At 40.6% G+C, this 24,251-nt stretch overlaps 1 pseudogene; it reads left to right on the top strand.

The window, feature by feature from the left end:
- The first annotated feature begins 12,493 nt into the window (after positions 1-12,493).
- LOC110312003 (developmental pluripotency-associated protein 2-like) overlaps positions 12,494-24,251 on the top strand; it is a 90,356-nt pseudogene continuing 78,598 nt past the window's right edge.

The raw sequence follows: 24,251 nt of genomic DNA, 5'->3' as shown, positions 1-24,251 counted from the left end.
GATATATTTCAGCTTCTAACTACAATGAGTTTAATGAAAATAAGTGGAGAGTAAATAATATTGAACATTTTCTATGTGCCAAAGATTAAACTAAGGTTTGAAAGGTGAGAGTATTGTTGAACAGGGAGCATTATATAGTTTTTCTTAGTTATATAACTCTGTGCTTTTCCTGGTGTTGATAATTGCCTCTTTTTTCCATATGTTTAGTTTTCTATTTATAAATTACTTCAGTTCTCCACAGAACATTATTCTTGTAACGTTTTTTCTTACAGTCAAATAAATCAGTCATTCTATCAATTCTACAGATTTTCTGGGTTGAGTCCATTCATATTCCTCAAATTCCTATGTTTCCTGTTCTATGTCGTTTTCATTGCCCTCTGGAGACTTCCTTTCAAAATTATCCTTAAAATCACCTTTGCTTATAGTGCATTCCAGAGTTCTATCTTCAGGGGCCTTATTTCTCAGGCATTGGATGTCTACCTCCATTCTGGTGGAACATTTTGTCCACTGACCTCGTAAGCAGATTAGAATTTGAGAAAAAAATTCCAGCGCCTCCTTATAAGTGATTTCTTCTTTGAACAGATATAGATTTCTAATCTAAGGACCATTATTAGCAAGACTTTCAAATAACCTCCTCAGCATCTTCCTCTGCTTAACATCAGCTTTTGAGTTCAGTGCCACGCTGTTCTCTAGTAATTTGTCTGTTCCTTTCTACTTTCCTTTTACAAAACATAAAACCTCTTTCTCTTCATACCTATTGTCTTAGAATATGACGGTATGCCTTGCTTTGACTTCTCGTTTTCAATTTTCAGTAGTAGAATAGGAAGAACACCCTTTTCATTAGAGTAGTGCTTTTCAAAACGCGCAAAGTCTCTTGTGCTCTTCCTTTGGCGATTTTCTTTCCTCTGTAACAACACATGTTTTATGTTTTGGAACTCTTTTAAGTGAAAATATTGGCTTTCATGCATCAGTTCTCCAGTTAAATGTATGTGTGAGCCTGTGCATCTGCATCTTTTCTATTGTTCCACTTTCTCTGAAATGTCCTCAGTTTTCATAGTCCAGAGTTCATGCTTAGTTCCTTGTAAAGATGACTTATATTTTACCCAGAGCTCCATCATGCACTCTGAAAATTCCTTTATTTATGTTCTCCTGTTACATAGATATTTCATGAATCCTAATAATGTGATTTAATGCTAGCTACCCTGGTAGTTAATACTAATTAATCAGGGATGTATTTTAAGAACTTTCAGAGTTAGCTAGCTCCTTTAGTCCCCAGAACCAAGTGGTTGGAGGGTAGAAAATGGTTTTTCAAAAGTGAAGAAAGATTTTTGACAATAGAAGCAATAGATGTAGGACATCTGTGATGGCCATGCTCACCACAGAATGACCATGGGTACCATACATCTACTGGATCCAGGTGTTATTGTTAGGCATAAGGGTCAGGAACGTAGAGAAGGACAGATATGCTGTGTTCAAATCCTTTAATGTAAGTGGAAGCTAACGTCATTTGCCACTTGTCAGCCCCCGATGAATGCCTCCCCCAGTGCCTTGAAACAGCCCAAAGCTCTGCAGGAAAGGCAGGCTGGAGCAGGAGGAGGAGGGACAGGGAAGCAAGTGGGGGCAGGGACTTGTTTCTTCATGAAAAATCTGATGGAAAATTGTCAGCTGTACACCCACACCCTCTGAAGTCAGGACGATGCTGCACCCATCTTAAGCACATCAGATCAAGAGAGCCCATTTTAATAAGCAGCATTATTCACGAAAACTTTGTTCTCCTTTCCCACTTCCTTCCAAAATAAGACAGACATGAACTTGCAGTGAACTCATCCGCCTCCCCCCTGCTTTTCTTTTTGTTCACACACATCATCTTCTCGCCAAACCTCATCCTCTGGACTTTATTCAGGCAACAAACCCTTGGGAGGAGAGCAGCCCCCCGCACCCCCTGGAGAGAAGGAGGATGCTGAGTCAGCCCCTTGACCCTTGGGCCTCATCACTGAGAAGAGAGAAGGAGATAGGACCCCACCTAGTAGTAGAATTTACAGCTCATTCACCCTTGTATTTAGTAAACAAGCATTAATTTGGCACTTACTATGTACTTTGCTGATAACATAAGCAGGGATCAGATGTAATTTCTTGTCACAGAGGAACTGCTGTTTATCTTCAACTGTGTTTGAGCTGAGGGACAGAGACTGCGATGAGGCAATTAGAATGCATGTGGTCCCGCACTTCATTATTCATTGCATTGCAACTGAGCCCACATAACTCCATGTTAGCATAAGCCCTGAATTGTTCAGATGTGTGCGTCAGTCATTTTTTCCCAGACACAAACCAATGTGAATTCCACCCTTAAGCAATGCAAGTCCCAAGATAACATCTGTTCTAAGTCTCCAGAGTCAGGGAATGGACATATGTCAGGATTCTCAACATTCTATGATGGGGTTTGTTTGTTCTATAGGGAAGGGATCCCCTCTTTGGAGAATATCTCTGAGTTATATCTGAGAAAGAAATACTTCCTTTCAGCTAAACCAAACTCCCTGAAGACTATATCTGTCCTGAGAAAAGCATGTATACATTTGAACATTTTACGAACATTCTTTTTAAAATGGGAGGACCAAGATTCATGAAATGAATATTATGGAAGCAAGCATCCCATTTTTTTCTCCTCTTCAGCGTCATCCATCAGTTTTGGTAACAAAGGTTTTCATCTATTCATTTCACATGGGAGGCATCACAGAACTTTGCTAGAGTCCAATTAAGAAAACATGTAAGAATATATGTGTGTGTGTATGTATGTGTGTGTGTGCGTGCATGAGTGCATTTGTGCACCCTACACACACACACACACACACACACACACACACACACACGATGGCCGTGTTTCAGAGAAAAGGGACCAATGGGATATGTCTTTCTCTCTCTCTCCCTCTTTATCTCTACTATCTCTGTCTCTCTGTCTCTCTCTTTCTGTGCGTGTATATAAAATATCTGCTATTTTTCAATCAAAAATGTATTTTCCTCAGTCCAAGCTATCTGAGGCCTCCAGCATGATGGCCATTTCATAGTGAGGAAAAGAATCCTTAGTTCCTATGTCTGTTAGACATCTATCTAAGCAGACACAACACAGAAAGTGTTGTTTATGTGGCTCTTTGGTTGGTCTGAGACAGGCTAGAACAAATGCTGGGATGGATGGAAGAGTCTGAGGTGTGAAAAGGGCCTCAGGTGTAAATTCTTAAAGGATCCTGAGAAGTTTCCTGGTATTTGCTGGCCCCTCAGCCTGTGTATTTACAAAAACAAACTAACAAAGGAAGAAGTTACCTCCTCCACTGTCTCTTGACACTGGACGGACTCAGTGGTTGTTAAGAAACGACTCTGCATTTCTGCAGTGCTTGGATTACTCTGCAGCACATACTGATCTCTAGGTGGACTTGATTAGGTGGGGAGTCAAGACCCACAGGAGCCAACCTCATGTTGTGTAATTTCCACAGTTCTCCTTGACCACCCCTTCTGGTCTCACCCCATTAGTCATTCACCAAACACAGCCCCTGCTCTTCTTTTTAACATCTTCCCTGAGGGGCCTGGAAAGATGCCTCAGGTGATAAGAACACAGGCTGCTCTTTCAGAGGACCTGGGTTTGACCATAACCCACAACCTTCCACCACTCCACTTCCAGTGTATCCAGTACTCTGTCTGCCCTCTGTGAGCACTGCATGTATACAGTGTACAGACATAGGCAGGCAACACAGCTATACAAGGGAAAAATAAGCTTTTAAAGTCTCCCCTGACCATGTGATGCAGCATAGGCTCTGACCTCCCAGTTCTCACTTTCAGTAATACTATTGTTTGTGAACTGAGTGAGTCTCAGGAATGGGAATGGAGAATACACTTGTGTCTGCAGAACCACATTGATGCTCTGGCATTTCACTAACATATTTTTGAAGTAGTAAGTGTTGAAGCATGTGAATATCACAGAATCAAGTGTTTCAGTTTTGCTGTCTGCCTAGGCTGGCCTGAAAGTCCTGGTGACAAAGGTTTTCAATAAATCCAGTGAAGAATATTATTTGTCCATCATCTATCATCTATGTGTCTCTGTATATACATATACATATGCATATACATATACGTGTAGTGTGTATGTGTATGTGGGGGGGAGAGAGAGAGAGAGAGGGAGAGAGGGAGAGGAGGAGAGGGAGGGGGAGAGAGAGTGAGAAACAAATTTATTATATGTACTAACTCACAATTTTGGAAACTTAGATGTTCTCTGATTTATTATCTAGTAGCTAGGGTTGAGGTTTGAAGTCATATTTTTCTAACTCAAAGAAGCAAGTTTTAATCACCATGGAACCTCCCAGGACAAACTCCAGAACACCATAGTAGGTGCTCAGTAAACGCGTTTGCTGCTTTAATCATGTGAATGAAGTGTAGCTGAAGACTTTGCTCTGCAGTATTTGGGCTGAACACCCATTCATATGTTCCCACTCTGGTGTAGCAACCATATCAAAGAACAAGCAAAGACCTTCCCACAAGAGCTTCTGCTCAAGTGAGGTCTGGTTATCACACCAAAGGCCATGCTATCCAGACTCTAGGGGAAACACTGCACCTTTTCCATGTAACTGTGATGCCATTCATTTATTATTTTAAATTTCTGCCTGGAAGAGAAGGAATGTGACAAACCAGGCTTGGATGCATGAGCCTATCTTCCCTGTGGCTGGTCACCTGGCAATGGAACAGAAGGTCCTGCTCGGATTAAGTGCCTCTGCTATAAAGCACTAACACTGCCCACCCCCACCCCACCCCCTCCACAGAGACTAATGTCTAAAGGAAATCTACATGGAAAACTTCTTCCAAGGAACCCAGGTGTTGGGCAGTAAGGAGAATTCTAATGAAAGAGAAAATGAGCTAAGTAACTAGAAGGGTTCTCTTGTTTCAAGGGCACGTCTGAAATGAGAGCCTAGAGCACAGAGGGAAGGGCCTCTGCAGGCCAGCTCTGGCATCTTGGCTGAGTGGTGGCACTTTGCTTGTAATCTGTGACACAGAATACCCATGAGTGGGTAACTGAGGCTGGAGAGGTCTCCTGAGCAAGACCACATGGTGACATCAAAAGTAGATCTTGGTTAGTACCTAAGGCCCCTTAGTTCTAAAGGGCCACACAGTCCCCAACATTGCTTTAACCACTTGGCTCTTCCCTGCTCCCTTTCCCTAGGCAACATCTGGCCACCTCTGTAGATATTTTTGATCTTCTGTACTTAGGAACAGGATATTTATTTACTTGGTTGCTTGTTTTTGGCGTGTGTGTGTGTGTTTTAGATAGGGTTTTTGTTGGTAGTTCAGTCTGATGTAGAAGTCCCTATGTAGGTCCCATTATGACCTCCAACTGGCAATCCTCCTGCCTCAGAGTCCTGAGTGTTAGGATTAGATATAATGTTGTAACCCTTTAATATAGTTCTTCATGTTGCAGTGACCCCAACCATAAAATTATTTCATTGGTACTTCATAGTTGTAATTTTGTACTGTTATGGACCACAATATAAATATCTGATATGTAACCCCCAAAGAGGCCATGACCCACAGGATGAGAACCGCTGGATCATTAGAATGTGCCACTTTGCCTGCTAAGACTTGGGCAGTCACTCCTACCATTTACCAGTTAGAGGTCATGGATTCCGATCAGCATCTTACAACGTGTAGGATAACCTGCCACAGCTGGACAGGGGACTGGAATCACCCAGGGGAAGATGTCAGTTCTTGCTGCCCAAGTCTAGAAAGGTTTCTTTAAAGGGCTCTTTGTTACCTTGCACTTAATATTTAGCAAGATATGTTGAGTGTTTTTCTACACAAGCTGCTTTTCAATGTTTTAAATAATTTCTGATTACTCTATTATATATCTACTTAACAAATCTGCCATTGTTTTAATCTGGGTCATTTGCAGAGCAGGGAACTTGCAAACAGTGCATCCAGGAAGATGTGACTGTGAGCATGGCTCTGCAGAGGGATGAATGCATTGGTAGGAAACATGCAAAAAAGAGCTGTGCTTCATTTTGCTCTTTCCAGATTGCTCGTGAAGGTGCTCCACTCCTTCACATACCTTCCTCTAGAAAATGCCCATTTCTGTACATTCTCACCCACACTGGGTCTTAGCAAACATTTGCATTTTTTGTCATTTTGATAGATAAATACTTTAATCTTATTGCTATTTAAAATAGCTTCTCATTACTCACGAGCGTGGTTGAACATCTCGGACCTACTTGCCTTAGTTATCTGGAGTTCTTAGAAATGGTTCTTTGTTGCTGTAGCATGGGAGCTGTGCCCTTTCAGAAGGAGGCTTCATTTTAACACCTTTTTTGTCTCCCCATCCTGGAGGCTGGCTGAATCTCTGGCAGAGCCCTGGGAAGGTGTGAAAATGGTGTTACCACACTTACTGAAGACATGCTTCTAGGAAGACTGCACACTGAAACTCTGGTGGGGAGTCCCGAGCCAGCCCACCTAGCTGTTTACTGTCTCCAGGCCTTTACAAGCATAGCTGTTCTTATATAAATTCCCAGAGAAATTAACATTACAAAACACAACCAAATCAGGATGTTTCTTATGAACAAGCACATTGTTTTGTCATAGGCTAATTACAAGCTTTTATATGGAACTAAAAATCTTTTTATCAAGATCTTTATATCAAGAAGGCATATATCCAAAGGCTAAGTGAATGGAAAAGGAGTGTCAGTATCCACCTCCATCTTTCCAGGAGGCAGGGAAGCAAGATGGGTGTAGCATCTCACCACCCAGCAAAGGCCCACCCACCGTAGAAGAGAGGAGGTGGTTCTCTCTTGGGATAACCAGGGAATGAAGATCTGTTCTTTTAGGATGGAAACCATTGCAGCCTGTAGCTAGATCAGCACATACAGTGTAGCTCAGATTTCCAGAGAAGAAAGCCATGGAGCAGGGTGTGTGCTGAGTACAGTGGACTCTTCCAGTGAGCTTCCAAGGAGCTGTGAACTCACCAAGTCTTGCTCATTGTGCTTCCAAATGCCAGTCACTTGTTTATATATCAAATACCACATCTAATCTAAATTAATGCCTCAAGTTTTCTGAAAGGGAGAGCAAAAATAATTGTCTCCATATATTCTTTATTTGTATCTTAGACCCTGAATTATGTCATTACTGTATCTAAATACCATCTCCGTGTATGCTGAGAATATTCGCTGCCTCTTCCTAAGGGAAGGTTGTGTATTTTAGCCCACTGATACAAGGTTTTGTCATATAACTTGCTTAGAACAATCGAATGTGAGCCAGGGTGATGTTGGCTCCTGTGGACAGATTTTTTTTTTCAGATTTATTTATTTTATGCATGTGAGCACACTGTTATTCTCTTTAGACACACCAGAAGAGGGCATCAATCTCATTACAGATGGTTGTGAGCCACCATGTGGTAGGTGGGAATTGAACTCAGGACCTCAGGAAGAGTAGTCAGGGCTCTTAACCACTGAGCCATCTCCCTCTACCGTATTTCTTTTCCTGAATGATATAACCATCACCGTCCTGTGGAGCAGAGTCCTCTTCCATCTGTCTTTACCAAAACTTGTTTTGATTGATGTGACTTCTGAAACCAGGAAGGAGAGGTCCTCTAAGGTTGGTGTTTATTTGTTTGCTTTTTAAACACATTTACACTCTTGCATATCCATATAAAATTTAAAAATCAGCGTATTAATTGGTATAAAAATGGGAGCTAGGACTGTGAGATGTCTCTAGTTGACACTTGAGATAAATTTAGGGAACATTGTCCTTTTCACACTACAGAGTCTACTTAACTTGAATATAGGATGCCTTTCTGTTGTTTGCTTTGGATAATTTCATCAGTTATGTGTAAGGACGTTTTAGAGTTTTCAGTGTCCTGGGTTTCTATTGAATTCTTTTGTTACATTTCCTAAATGTTAGTCATTCTTTCTTCCAGTGCCAGTGAGACTTTCCTTGGCCTTTCTTCCTTTTAGTTCATTTTTAGTATGCAGGAATCAAATGGGGCTCTTTTGCACAGTTGTCTCCTATCTTATTGATTTAAAAAATAATTTATTAGCATTAGCAGTTTAAAACTATTTACTTGGGAAGTTCTATACTCGTTATCTTGCCACCTACAGATGCATGCGGCTTCTGCTCCATGATTTCTAATTGGCCACCAGGTACTTGATTCCTTGGTTCATTATCTTAGATAAAAGTTCTAGCATGATGTTGAACGGTTATGACAAGAGTGACATCTGTGTCTTAGTTTTGGTCCTGTAGGGAAACATTTAATCTTTCATCATTAATTTTCATGATAGATGTGGATTTTTCACAGAGAGATAATTTTTTTCTTTTCTTTTTTTTTCCTCCTCAATATGGCCTTTCACTACAGAATACTATGTGATTAGTTTTCATTAGTTCTTTAAGAATTTGGTATAACATATTTCGGTCATGTTCATTCTCTTGCTCAAACTGCTCTCAGATCCACTCCCACCCCTACCTACTAACTTTGTGCATCCCTAAACAAACAAACAAACAAACAAACAAAAAACATAGAATCTCCCAAGCACAATTTTGCTGGCCTGGATGTGTGGACATCCACTAGACTGTGGTTGACCTATCAGGGCACATACTGTTAAGAAGAATAACTCTCTCTCTCTCCCCCTCTTCCCCCTTCTCTGTGTCACCATAAATTATGAATATCTCCTTATATAGAGGTAAAACTTCAAGCCCACCTCCCCTCTCCATGTTGGAACTTTGTCTGGATTGAGCTTGCTATTAGCTGCTGGGAGTCCATCTTTGCAACTGCCCAGTGTTGCCTTTGCCACTTGCTATGGCTGCCTCTTCCTATACTTGCTTCCCCTATCCCATGTCTTTTGCAACAATGCCTAAACCTTGGGAGGAGAAGATATGACAGAGATGTCACCTTTAAGGCTGAGCGTTCCCAGGTTTTCGTTCTCTGTACCTTGACCAGCTGTGAGTGTCTATGTTAAACTGCTGCAAAAATGAAGCTTCAAGCAGGGGCACACCTAATTCTCCTGAAAGATGTCCGCAACTGGAGAGCAAGCGTTCAAACACTCTCGCTTGCTATGCTACTTCCACAGCCCTGAACTCTGTTGGCTTGTGCTTAGCCTCCAGAGCAGTCAGCATTCTTTAAAGTTCCTACTGAATATGTGCCCATTTCTAGATATACACACTGCCTTGTATGTGTCTATGACCTCCCAGCCTTTCAGAACACATTGGGGATTCTCAAAAGTGTCTGTGGATACCTCAGTCCTCACCTTTTCAAGTTTTTTTTGTTTGTTTTTTGTTTTTTGTGTTTTTTTGTCAACTTTTTGTTTGTTCAAGTTTACATTGCTGCCCCTGCCTGCATCTGTTTTCTGAAATTGCCTCTCACTGTTTGTGACAAAGACTGCATGGAGAAGGTTGTCTTGTGGGAAGCTTTGAATCAGTTCAAGTAAATACATGCCTTGTGAGTCACTGTTTCCAGGAAGCTGTCAGAAAGGTCAAGATGACAGTGACCTGAGAACCAGGTTCTGGTGTTCAGAACTGATGGCCAATGGCTGGAAACCTTCTGGTCTCACCTGTGTGCTGGCCGCTGGTTGCCAAGGACACCATGGAAATGAGGATGCAAAACAGAGTGAAGGCCAATGTCACAAGCCTTCATCATATTTATCTGTGTTTTCCTTAATAAGAGATTTGTATATTTTTGCAAGCCTTTGGTTACTTTCCAGAGCTCTGAATGCTGCATTCATTTTGACATTTCTTTACCAGTGCTTCCATTGCTTTTATGAGATAGCAGATTTGAGGAGGTTTTATTATGCCATTCTCACTGCTGCGCCTCTGATATCCCCCTGATGGACTTTGAATCTGCATCTAAATGCTTTACTTTAATAATCCTTTTCTAAAATGCTACCTCCATCATTCTGAAGGTTTCACAAAGGCTGATTCAGTTTGCTATGTTTCTCATTACATGCTTCTACCCATTACAAGGGCCTTCTATAGAGCAAGCACTTGGTATGTATTTGATGAATCCAAGAATGAATGAATGAGTGAGTGAGTGTTTTCATGACTGATAAAGAATTAAACCTAATGAGAATTTAAATCAAATTACTACCTTACTCAGTGGTATCTTGTGTGTGTGTGTGTGTGTGTGTGTGTGTGTGTATTCTAATAGATGCAAGATCAATTTTAGAATTTGGAAGGAGTAAAACCACATTTAAAAGTAAATAAAAAAGTGTCTTAAACAGACAGTGATAGTATTCTTAATTGTATATAAAGAGAAACAAAGTCTATTATTTGTAGCAACTATACTAGGATCACAAAACCAGTATGCAGAAGATGCTTGTGTTAGTCAGTTTCTGACTTTGACATCAGTGTGCGTAACCATTCATTAGCAGAGGCAGAAATACAGCCAGGCACATGCGGTTAAGAATCAAGATATTTCTGAGTTCAAATTCTAGTTCTATACATACATGCTACTGCCCCACAGATATAGACACTCCCCAGGTCTCATTCTGCTCCTTTGGATCAATGGAGACAAGGTAAGCACAGCCTCCTGTGGGTGCAGACTGAGTGCAATGATGTTTATGCATGCATGATGCTAAATATATACAACATGCTCATGGTATTACAGTAAAAAAAAATTTTTGAAAGTGATTAATAGACAAGAAATGGAAAGATTGGACCTGGCTTTATTCCCCTTGACTATAACAGTTCTTTTATTAAAGGAACAAAGATACAGTATTCTTCTCGGGAAGTAATTCTGTGGTAAAAGCTTACTCTGAAAGCCTTAAAATCCAACTTTAACATTGGCTATCCTATTAGCTTGGTCACCTTCATGTGCTTCCATGCTCACGTTGTAAGTTAGCTGGTGTGTATTAAATAGAATAAATAACCCGTGTCATGACTATCACGGGATGTGAATACAGGGTGCTCTGTTTGGGGAAGATTTGCAGTGATGAGTAAATGGAGCTCATTTGGCATATTCATTTGAAAAGATGAAATATTCATGGGATGTATTATTTACGAAGAGATTTTTTTCTCTCCATGCTGGTGATGTTCTCCAGAGTGGTGGCCATCAATGCTTTACTTCCCTGTCCCATTCATGGAATGGTACCCGCCTGCCTGGCTTTAGGTGCAGCAGACTCAACTCTGTCCCTTCGCCTGCCCTTCTATTCTGCTTATTTTCACCTTGTTAGCCCTGGGAATGGGTATGGACTGATTGATACAGAGATGCAGGCAGCTGCAGTAGCTTTGGGGAGTGAAGAGGTTGGAGGCTGCAGCCCACATCATATCTTATCCATAAGGACTCATATACCTGGGGAAGAAAAAAGTACATTATATAAATGAGGACAAGGAAATAGATATATTAGCAATTGCTTTTAAACCCCCAGAAGTATGTGTGTGTGTGTGCATGTATACACATGGACATAGATTTGATACATACATGTATCATTGCATTCATTTGTATCTGTTTGCATGCATATAAGGTATGTGTAACCACATGCTTGAGCTATGTCTGGGCTAATGTAGTTCAGTGTGTAGCGATTAAGTACACAGCCTTTGCTTGTAGACCGTCTTGCTTACATCAACAGGATGCTGGAAGAAAAACATTGACCTTTAAGAACTCAGTTTGCACATTTGCGTAATGGAACTAGTTATGACTGCAGCATTCAGATGTAAGGATTAAATAACATGATATATGAGAGACAGTATTGGAACAGTACCTGATACATAGTAGGAGTCCAATAGGCTCTATTTGAAAACCACAGCACTCTACACACTTGGTTCCTTTTCTTTGTTTTCTTTTTTTTTTTTTCACTTAGTCACGAATATATTTCACTAATTATTTTTGTCTGTCTTTGATTAAATCCAAAAAATGTATGCTCAAGGACAATCAGTTTTCTAAAGACTCAAGTCTAAAGTTTTCCTCAGACTCCAACAGGTACTTAATAATTCATTACGGTCAGTTATGCACACTCTGCGTCTGTCAGTGTGTGAGTGGCTGCACCCAGCATGTTAGTGTATTTGCCTGCTTGAGTATATTTAGGTCTATGTGTCTCTATGGTGGAGGAAGAGATCCAGTCAAGATTTCTAAATGGCAAATGTCAAGAGACTCAAGGAGCTTTTGCAATGTTCTGGCACTAGAGAACATATTCATTAAAGTCACATCCTAAGGGGTTCACTGGCATTAGTAGACCCAAGAAACATGGGGTAACTTACAGGTCTGGGAAAGCCTGCTCTCCTTAGGGGCAACCCCATTCCTGTATTGTCAATCATATTTCTGCTAAGTCTATCCATTCATTGCCAAAGCCTGCTGGTCCACAGGCATATGCCCTAAAGCAATGAGTTCCCTGCTGTGGTCACATGCTTCTGTCTGCAAAGTGCTCTTCAGATATGCTGTGAGACTGGTGGGCACTGGTTCCTCGGTTGCAGGAGGGAAATGGAGGCATTTAGCCACTTCTCCTGAACATAATTTTGAAGTTCATTGCAATTCTTTCCCAACACAATGATGCTGATGATCATGGTGGACGTGGAGATGCACCATGGAGACCTTATAAGCAGACTCACTACAGAGGTATGGGAAGTGTGGTCAGCAGACAGCCTGTGGGTCTTAGTTTAGGTACAAATGCCACCTGGTCAGAGGTCACTTCCTTTCCAGGACAGACATCTTGTGGCACTGACATGAAAAGATATAATTCTGACCATTTGGGCCCAGTTCCGGTGAATGTTATGCTATAGTACTTGTGGTCAAGTTGGCCAGTAGTTTCCTGAATAGTCCCCACTTTCCATGTCTCTATTCATCTTCTCTTTTTCTGCAGGTGTCACAGGTGAGTGTAGCCAAATGTTTGTCTTCAACTCCTCCCTTGCCAAAGGATTGAACCTTAATGAATATATAGCTCCCCAAACCATTTCAGTATATACTCCTTAAAAACTTATGAATTTATAGTGAGTTTACATTATATGTTTGCCTATGTGCAGACTTGAGCTGTGCTACCTCTTTGGTTCACACAAAATCTTCCTGGATTGTTTCTGTCACTGATCCCAACTTATAGATGTGGGAGAACTGATTGAGACACAATAACAACAAGCTCCAAGTCACACTGTTATCTCAAGTCTATCTCTCTAAAGCTGGACGAGAAGCTAGATGTTGCAAGCATTTCTATTTAGTCTATTATTTGTTTAGAAATGGCGCACACTGTACCCTAGACTACACTCAGACCTGTGCAACAAGAACAAATAGCTAATAATGTATTATACGTTCAATACTAAAAGCAGTTCCTGTCAGTTTGGAAATGAACTCCGTTGTGTTGCTGGACAAAGTACTTTGCTCAGAGGTGAGAACTGTGCTAATAACCCAGAGAGTGAGAGCGCTCCTGAGAGGAGAGAGGAAAGATTTGGCATCTGTAGTACCCTCCTAATGTCCTTCCCATGACTTCTTGCTTTATCTCAGCCCCCAACTCTAGGCACTCCATACTGACTTACAGGCTAATCCCGCCGTGGAAGCAGGGAGGTAGACTGCAGCTCTTCACCTCTCCTTCCACCCCTACAGATCCAATCTCCCATTCTCATCTCCAACTCTATAGCAGACCTTCTGGTGTGACCACTCTTCACTCTAACCCCCTATTCCATGGAGATTAAATAAGCAGATCCTGTTGGAACATTCTGAACCCCTTCAGACCTCTAGCCTACCCCCATTACTGTCAGATTACAATAATGAGAAATATATTTTATCTAGAACCCTCAGTGGCCACATCTTTCAGATACCCAGCAATTTTTCTAACAGGGAACACACAGCTACTACACTCTACTAAAATTCAGAGAGGAAACAGAAACAAGGAACAAAATAAAGACAAAACCTAACAAAGACAAAATAAGATATTAGCACATAGAGATGCAATTTTTCCAGTCCCAGATGCCTACATACCAATATACCAATACAACAAATAATAGGCAGGACAACATACCCCTGAGAGCTCAGTAGTCCTACCACAGCTGACCTGAATATTCCAACATAGCTGAAGCACAAAAGAGACCATAGAGAAGCCTGTATGAGTAAAGAAATTAAAAAACACAGAGACATGGCGTAAAAAATGGAACTAGAATCAATAAAGAAAACCAAAACTGAGAAATTCTGGAAATGAGAGATTTAAGAATTTTAATAGAAAACACAAAGGTAAGCTTCACCAACATAATACAAGAGATAGAAGATAGAATCTCAGGAATTGAAAATTCTGTAGAAAAAAAAATGGATACATGAGTCCAAGAAGGTGTTAAATCTAAAAATATACTGGCATGAAACATCCAGGAAATCTGGTTTAAATGGAAAAGACCAAATATAAGAATAATATGAATATAGCAGGAGACAAGCTTAGGTCAAAAACTCACAAAATATTTTCAACAAAAATCATAGATGAACATTTCCTGTCCCTATAGAAGGAAATGTGTAGAACGGCACAAGAAACTTACAGAACACCAAATAGATTGGAACAGAAAAGCATGGCCATTTGGCACATAATAATCAGAACAGATGTACAGAACAAGGAAAGAATATTAAAAGCTGCAGAGGGCAGGAAGGGACAAGTAACATATAAAAGCAGGTCTATTAGAATTATACCTGACTTCCTAATAAAGACTTTAAAAGCCAGAAGGACCTGAACAGATGTGCTGTGATTGTAAGAACCCAGAGATGCTTTATCTTAGAGAACTATACTCAACAAAACTTTTGATTACTGTAGGTGAAGATAAAACATTTCATGTTAAAAATCAAATGTAAGTAATATTTATTTAAAAATCCAACACTTACAGAAGGTGCTAGAAGGTAAACTCCAACCTCAGGAGGTTAACTACAAGCATGGAAACAGAGAGAATAAATAATCTCAGACAAGCCAAATCTAAAGAAGGGAAGTACACATGTACACTCACACAGATACAGACACACACACACACACACACAAAGAGAGAGAGAAAGAGAGAGAGAGAGAGAGAGAGAGAGAGAGAGAGAGAGAGAGCCCTCCCACATACACACACACACTGATAGAAACCAGCAACAAGAACAAAATAGCAGGAATCAACAATCATTGGCTATTGTTATCTCTAAACATCAATGCTCTCAATTCCCTAATTAAAAAAAAATACCAAAGCAGAAACAAGATCTATCCTTCTGCTTTATCCAAGAAATACACCCCAAAATAAAAGATAGGCATTATGTCAGGGTAAAAGTGCTAGAAGAAGATATTCCAAGCAAATGGCCCCAAGAAGCAAGCTGATGTGGCCATTTTAATATACAACAAAATAGCCTTCAACCCTAAACTAATCAAAAGATAAGGAAAGACACTATATACTCATCAAAGGAAAAATCCACTAAGATGACATTTCAATTCTTAATATCTGTATACTAAACATAAGGACACCCAAGTTTATAAAAGAAACACCACTAAATCACACATTGACACTCATGCACCAATAATAGGAGACTGCAATACCCTACTCTCAACAATGGAGATGTCATCCAAACGAAAACTAAAGAGAAAAATGCTGGAGCCAATAGAAATTATGAACCAAATGATCCTAGCAGATATTTACAGAACATTTCACCCAAACACAAAAGAATATGTCTTCTTTTCTGCATCTCAAGGAACTTTCTCCAAAGCTGATTCAGTACTCAGACAAAAAAAGCAAGAGATACAAGGAAATTGATATAAACCCCTGCATTTTATAAGCTAGATATCAACAAAAACAAGAGAAAGTTTACATACTCATGGAGACTGAGAAACTCTCTACTGAATAAAAAAAAAAAAAGGGTCAATAGAGAAATAGAGACATTAAAATTGCTCAATAATTGAATGAAAACAAATTACACAGCATACCCAAATTTAAGGGAAACAAAGAAAGCAGCATTTCTAAGAGGCAGGTTCATAGTACTAAATGCCTACATATAAATAAATAAATAAATAAATAAATAAATAAATAAATAAATAATAAAACAAAAACCTGGAGACATCTCATACTAACAACTTGTCAGAACAGCTGAAAGTTCTAGAGCAAAAAACGTGTTTAAAGAAACAATTGAAGAAGACATTAGAAGATTGTAAGATCTCCTATGCTCATGGATTTGCAATCTCCAAATTCAGTGAAATCCCCATCAAAATTCCAACACAGTTATTCATGGATCTTGAAAGGACACTTTTCAGTTTCACAGGAAAACACACACACACACACACACACACACACACACACACACACACACACACAGGATAGCTAAAATAATCCTGAGCAATAAAAGAACTTCTGGAGGTATTACCATCCTTGATTTCAAGCTGTACTTCAGAGCTATAGTAATAAGAACAGCATGATATTGGATCAAAAAGACACATTAAGCAATGAAAATTAAATTGAAGGCCCAGACATAAATATCTATGGATATCTGATTTTTAAATAAAGAATTCAGAAATATACACTGGGACCAAAAAAAAAAGCATCTTCAACAAATGATGCTGGTCAAACTGGGTGTCTTCATGTATAAGATTAAGATTGCAAATAGATCCACACTTACTACCTGAACAAAACTCAACTCTGATAGAAGAAGAAGTGGGAAATAGCCTTGAACTTGTTGGCACAGGAAGAGACTTTCTGAACAGAACACAGTGTGGGCACCAAGACCAAAAATTAATAAATAAGACCTCATAAAATGGAAAAGTCTGACACCACCTTTCAGACAAAGTGACAGCCCATAGAATGGGAAATGTTTTCTATCAGTGCGATGACTAAAGAAACTCCATTTTATGCTAGGTAGTCATCTTGGTGCTCACTGGCTGTTTGTCTCTGACTCAAGTGCCTGGAAGATAAGTTCCCTGGAACCCTGACTCAGAGATTCCTCGCCCAACAATGTACAGCTGAGTCTACCTACTTGTTATGATACTACTAACTGCTCTTCTGGCCACAGTAACTTGCTTATGCAGATATCCGAAGATTCTTTTGAGTTGCTTAAGCCACTTAAATTTGGCAGAACAGACCAGTTTTTGCTTGCTTGCATGGATATTCAAAGTCTTCTTGTGGTTTTGCTTTGTAAAAATCCTTCCCCAAACCCTTCCTTTGGGACATGCTAGAGATTCAGCTTTCAGGCTGTAGGCCTCTAGCAGCAAATCAATAAGTCTTTTAAGGATAATTGGATTGGGCCATCTATGATCTTTTTCCAAGGGTCACAGACTCCATAAAACCAACTCTACATATGATGGAGACTAATTTACATCTCATGCTGGTGAGGATGTAGAGCAAGGGACACAATTATCTGTTCTCCTGGTAGGAGTGTAAACTTGAGCAGCTACTACAGAAATCATTGTGTGTTTCCTCAGAATGATGGGAACCAATCTACCTCAAGACCCAGCTATAACACTCTTGGACATATACCTAAAGTACACTCTATCCTACCACAGGGACACTTTCTCAGTCATGCTCATTGAGGCTTTTTTCATAATATCCAGGAACTGGAAACAACCTAGATGTCTCTCAATGGAAGAATGGGTAAAGAAAGTGTGGTATGTTTACTCAATGAGTAGTATTTCACTGTTAAGACCATGAAACAATGAATTTGCAGACTAATGGATGGAACTAGAAAGTCATCCTGATGAGGTACCCCAGACCCAGAAAGACAGATATGATATGTATTTGCTTATATATGGATATTAGTCATTTAGTAAGTAATAACCAAGATATAATCCATAAACCCAGAGAAGTTAGGTATAGAGGAAGGGACAAAGGGGTCACATGGATCCCCCTGGGAGGGGGCAATAGAATAGATTTTATTTGTGGACTGGAGGCACTTGGAGTGGGAACAGGTGGGGAGGAGGAGGAGGGGAGATAAGGCTGAGAAAAGAATGTCAGGAAAGACAACTTGAATTGAGGGGTATGTGAGGGCTGGTATGGAAAGCTAGTGCAGTGGAAACCTGCTAAAGTATATGAAGGAGATGCAAATGAAGTCTCCAAATGATAGGGAGATGAAGGAGATGCAAATGAAGTCTCCAAATGATAGGGAGACCATTCCAGCTGACTGTCTCTTGTCACCAAATGAAAGTTACAGGACCAGGACTGGGTTATGTCCAACTGAGAAATTAGCTAAAGGGTCTCATGGAAATCCCCAAACAACCCAGGCTATTTCCAAGACAATAAATTGTTCTCCACAAACTGACAGCAAGGCCTCATTGCTTTAGAAAATACCCGCACAAACCATTGAACATGAAGAGGTTGAGCTGCTACATAGAACCTTCACCCTTCATTTTTGTGTCTTTGGTATAGAAATGTACTCTGCATGCTACTAAAAAGGAAACATAAACACCAAGTCAGACATAAATCCTTTGATCCACTATGCTGTCCTACCTGAAAGCCATACTAGGGAAATAGTGGTACAGAGCATGTGGGAGTAACCAATGTAACAGTGTCTGATGTGACTTAAGGTCCACTCAATGAGATAGAACCCATACCTGACACTGCTGGGTGACCAAGAACCAGAGGCTAGATAACCCAGAGACCTAGAGTTAAAAAACACTACCATCATTATTTTTTAAAAGGGAATGATGAAATAACTCCTAATGATTTTCTGCTATTCTCACAGATCAGTGCCTTGTTCAACCATCATCAGAGGAACTTCCTCGATGGGAACAAATACAGAGACCTGCATCCAGACATTAAACACAGAGAGATAGGCAACCTCGGGAGGTAGGAGGTGGAGGCACTCTAGAATGCACCAGAGACCTGGGAGGTGAGGGACACTCAGGACTCAAAGTGGGGGACCTTAGATGAAATGCCCAACAGTGGAGAGAAGGAACTTGCAGAGTCCATCTCCAGTAGAAAGGCAGGGCATCAAGTGGAAGAATGAGATCGACATTCCACAGTCAAAACCTGTGACCCAGAATTGTTCCTGTCTAAAAGAACTTTGGGGACAAAAATGGAGAAGAGACTGAGGGAAAAGAGGTTCAGTTACTGACCCAAATTGGGATTCAGCTCAAGGGGAGGCTCCAAGACTTGACACTATGGTGTACTTAAAGAGAGAAGCCTAGCATGGCTGCCTTCCAAGAAGCCCAACCAGGAGCTGAAAGAGTCAGATGCAGATACTTATACACAACAAATGAATAAAAGCTGGGGGCCCCTGTGATTGAATTAGGGAAAAGCTGGAAGAAGCTGAGGAGGAAGAGGACCCCATAAGAAGACCAGCATCCTCAACTAACCTGGAACCCCGGGATCTCTCAGACACTGAGACACCAACCAGGGAGCATACACTAGCTTGTATGAGGCTCCCTGCCACATATAAACAGAGGATTGCCTGGAGTAGCCTCAGTGAAAGAAGGTGCAACGAACCCTCAAGAGACTTGAGGCCCCAGGGAATGGAGAGGTCTGATAGGGTGAGGGTGGGTGGTGGGAACATCCTCTTGGAGATGGGGGAAGTGAAATGGGATAAGGAAAAGTCAGAGGGAGGGAGCTAATGACTGAACTGTAAAATAAAAAAAAAATTAAAGAATAATATAAAAAAAAAGAGGGACTCACGTTTGTAAATGGGATATCTCCATGAACCCCCTTACCTCAGAGCTCAGAGAGTCCCATGGAAGAGGAAGCAGAAAGAAGGTAAGATCCAGAAGTGATTGAGGACACCATGAGAACAAAGGCCTCTAAATCAACTGAGAAAAGCTTGTATGGACTCACAGGGCCTGAAGCATCATGCACAGAGCCTATGCAGGTCAGGACCAGATCTTATGCACATATATATTATGGCTTTCAGCTTAGTGTTTTTATGGCACTCCTAAGTGTGTGACTGAGTGGGTATCTGACTCTGTGACTTCCCTTGGGCTCTTCTCCTTCTGCTGGTTGGCCTTTCCAACTTCGATGTGCTGGTTTTTGTTTTTTATTATATTCCATTTTGTTATATTTTGTTCTTGATTCTTAGAAGCTGTTCTTTTCTAGAAGACAAAAATGGAGTGGATCCATATTGGAGGGGAAGAGAGAGTACCTGGGAGAGGTAGATGGAGGGAAAAGGTGATAAGGATAGATTGCATGATTAAAGAAATTATTTTCAGTAAGAGAGAAAAATTAACCTACAGTAAAATTATTTTATATGTGAAAAAGCTTTAATTATTATAATGTTCGACCTAAAACAAGGCTATCTCCAAACAGTTTTATTATGTCTGCTGGCCATTTGTTTGGGCTTGTAGCAATTATATATATATATGTGTTTTATATATATATATATATATATATATATATATATATATATGTCAGTTTTAATATTTATAAGAAATTACATCAAATTCACCTTCCCATGTCATTCTCCAGCAGCTCCCAGGTCCCCTTCTTCTAGTTTCTCATATTTCCCCTACTCTCAAAATGATGTTAATAGACACACACACACACACACACACACACACACACACCATGCGAATTATGGGAAAGCAATAGGACCTGAATCTCGCTGTCTATAAGCTGAATGAACTTGGGGAAAGTATTATGTTGCTCTGTGGCTCAGCAAAGTGAGATAATGCTACATATCACATAAGGTGATTGTGAGGTTTAAAAAGATATCTGGCCCAGAGGAATAATGAAACCTCTAGCAGTGGGTGTCTAATGAGACCCCAAGCTCTGTGTAGAATACCATTTTGTGCCCTCAAAACAAGATTAGAGGTCAGGGGTCTAGCTCAGCCAGAGAGGTGGCGCTTAGCATGTGTGATACTGGCTTTTAGTCTAAGAGCAATGAATGATACAACAACAGGTGGGTGACATAGGCTCAGGAGATAGACCAGTCACTTCAAGTTTGTAGAACTAGCAAAAGGCAAGACATAGATGCAAAATCTATGGTGTCGGGCATAGTGTGATCTCTATTCACAAGAGATTCTTGCCAGCTGGGAGATTGTCTATGATCATAATCACTGAAACCAAATAGACATTACAAAACTCCCCCAAGCAAAGATGTTAATCTGACGCTGGATTTAATAGGCAATTTCCTCCTCCCTATATTTTTAGCCAGCAGACTATAAATGGGTAAAAATGTATCTTTGATTGAGTAAAACAATCATCCCCCAGGTGGCTAATGCAGGGAAGTTGCTCCAGTGTTAGATCGCAAAGCATCTATTGGCTCCAGTCAAGTTTTGGGAGAATAAAGTTGAACTTTTTTACTTTAACCCACAACTTTTGTGCTTTCACAAAGCCATTGTGTGTGAAAGTAGACCATTCCTCAGTGTCTGATATAAGGAAGGGGTGCTGTGCTATGAAGAACGGGAGAAACGGCCATCATGCTTCAGACTGCACCATGAAGATGTGACATATTGTAGGCAGCCGCTCTGTGACATGAGGAGACTACAAGGCCATCATTCCTGCTGTCTCTGCACCTGGCCTCCCAGCCTCTGCTACTGCGAGTCAGTAAATGAACTACGGCTAGGGATCTTTTGAGAAATCTATGCAGTAGTCCAGAAAGAAGGAGAAAAACTCCAAGTGCATGGGGAAGATCACCAGAACATTCTGTGAAGCAAAGATAAATGTCAGGGAAGGTTCGCAATGCCATGTCAATTGGAATGGAGTAACAACTACAATAAACATGTGTCAAAGCTGACTTCTGGCTTCCCAGTCAGCTGAAGATGCATCACGCTCCCATATCCCTGGTTCCTGCTTGTCTCCCTACCTCCCTTTTCTTAGCCCTGCATACAATGTGGCTGTCCATAGATGCCTTCCTGTCTTAGCCTGGTTGTACTTGCTGTTTTCCCTGGAAAATCCTTATTACTAAGTAAGCACTGTGCCTCCTTTATCTGTGCTTCTGTTACAATGTCATCGTCTTAAGGAAGCCATTGATGACCACCCTCCTTGTCCCTCACCATCCCTTCATTCTTCGTCGTCCTCTGCTTGCCACTCAGTATCCATACTAATAAAGGGTTTCTGGAAGTAGAGGTGTAGTGTTTGCTTTTTATTGCCATAATAAATGCTCTGATAAAAGCACATTATAGGAGAACTGGTCCTTCTTGGCATACAGTTCCTAGAGGCTGCTGTTTGTCTCAGGGAATAAAGCACTGAGCAGGAAGCTGGTTGGCCATCTTGTTTCAGAAAGCAGAACATGAGCAGGAAGTGGGTCCCAGCTATGCAGCCTGAAGGCCCACCCCTAATGACCCACTTCCTCCAGTAAGGCTCCACCCTGACCTTCACCTACTAAAAGGACCACAACTTTAGAAAGCAGGTAGAGACAAAGTGTTCAAATACCTCATCCTATGGAGGACATGTGGCTTTCAAACTATTGCAAGAGGCTTTATTTATTATCTAATATCTTAAATTGAACCTAAAACACAGAACAAATATTTTATAAACGAAATAAATGAGTGTATGAATGAATGAATGAACAAATGAATTTTACATGCATGGAGATGTGTGCAGAAATAAGTCCTGGGAGATTGTGTTGCCATTCTTTAGCTGAGCTACTTTGGATAGTGTAAAGGGCTTTACTTTTCCAAAGGAGAGTGTGGCTGTGAAGTCGTGTGTCCTCCTCATAGAAGCAGATGGAATTTATGTGTTAAGCTTCTATAAAGGTGTATCAAAATCTGGGCATCTCTTCTTGGTGAAAATCAAAATGTGCCTCACTATAACAAGAAAATGCAATTATGAGGTTTCTGGAAGTTCCTGTTTTTAAAGTTCCTTTTAATTTAATAATTGTTCTATTTTTAAGGGTTTTTTATAAAAAGACCTTCTTGAGTTGAACATTTTGGCTGTGTACTCAGAATATTATTCTATCATTGTTTTTTTAAAAAGGTGTATATCATTGTATAGAGTACTGGGCTGCATAAAAATATACTGCATTAAAAAGTTCTTCCCCTCCATTCCCCCCCCCTTCCTTCTCACCTTTCCATGTCCTTTACCCTGGGTGTCCTCTCTTCCCTGTCCCTTTACCCTCAGTGTCCTCTCTTCTGTGTCCCTTTTACCCATGGTGTCCTCTAGACAGCTTTACTTCTGCTTCATGCCATAGACACATACATGGTTTTATCTATCTGTATAAAATTTAGAATCCACAAGTGAAAGAGAACACATTTGTCTTTTAGAGATTTATTAATTTGATTAATATGAAGGGAAACAACTAAATATAGCTTCAGGAAGTCCCTAAATCTGACTAGAGTCTAGATTCACTGGGCCCCTCCCTGCTAGAGTAAGCAATAAAAGCTGAGAGTCGCTTTCAGGGGATCAAAGCTAAGCTAGAAAGGACACTTTTCAATCTGCTGAGCTGCCTGTAGTCTGGCCAGTGTGCTCCAGGTTCCCAGAGATGTGAGCTGCCAAGCAAGCAGGGGTGGGTCTTGGTGACAGTCATCTTTGAGTCATTTCTGTTCCTATAAGTAACCTCTCCCTCATATTCCTATAACTAAGCCCAGTAAAACCCATTGCACCAAGTTAGACTTTGGTGGCATCCATATTTTGGCCTGACGTGGACTTTCTCTTTGGAGTGAGTAGACATGTGGGTTTCATCTCCCCAGGAAAAGTTCCATCACCAGCACTCGGGAGGCAGAAGCAGGCAGATTTCTGAGTTCGAGGCCAGCCTGGTCTACAGAGTGAGTTCCAGGACAGCCAGGGCTACACAGAGAAACCCTGTCTCGGAAAAAAAAAAAAAACAAAAACAAAAAACTAAACCAAACAAGATTCTATGGGAAGAAGGGGACATCAAGAAAGTGAAGTGGGAAGAGAAAGAAAAGTTGCAGGGTCTGGAGCAGAAATAGTTAACACACAATCAATACTTGGATGAACAATTTAAAAAGCTCAGTAATGCACTCACTCCGAAGGTCCAAATTCAAATCCATCTTCCACAGGGAGCCTTTAAAAAGCAACACACAAACAACCCAACAACAGCAACAACAAAACAGGTTTCTTCATGCTTAGCTTACGTTGTTACAGAAGCCATAGACTTTTTGTATAGAAGAGTTTGACTTTGGGAATACCCATAGACCAACATTGATTTAAAATCCTAAAATAAAATGGGAAAAGTAGTTCTGAAAAGTAGGAAAGGAATATATTCTGGAAAACCATTCTAGAAAAAGAACAAGTATTTCAGGCTGCCTTTGGGGGTACTGACAAGAAACCCACAATTACATGGGGAAGGATTTTGGGCAAGGGAACAAGGGGTATACAGAGTGAAGTAGCCTTGGTCAAACTTCAATCTGGTTCTGGGTTGATGGAGATGGGGCTGAGTCTAGGAAGTCAAGCTGTTCCAGAGAATGACTCTGTTTCCACCAAGGGATTATGGCTGTGTTTGGAGCAGT

Source organism: Mus caroli, unplaced genomic scaffold, assembly GCF_978045245.1.
Source record: "Mus caroli unplaced genomic scaffold, Mus_caroli_1 scaffold_17, whole genome shotgun sequence".
NCBI classification, from domain to species: domain Eukaryota; kingdom Metazoa; phylum Chordata; class Mammalia; order Rodentia; family Muridae; genus Mus; species Mus caroli.
Note: the sequence above shows the minus strand (reverse complement) of the source record. Positions and strands in the feature narration are given on the sequence as shown.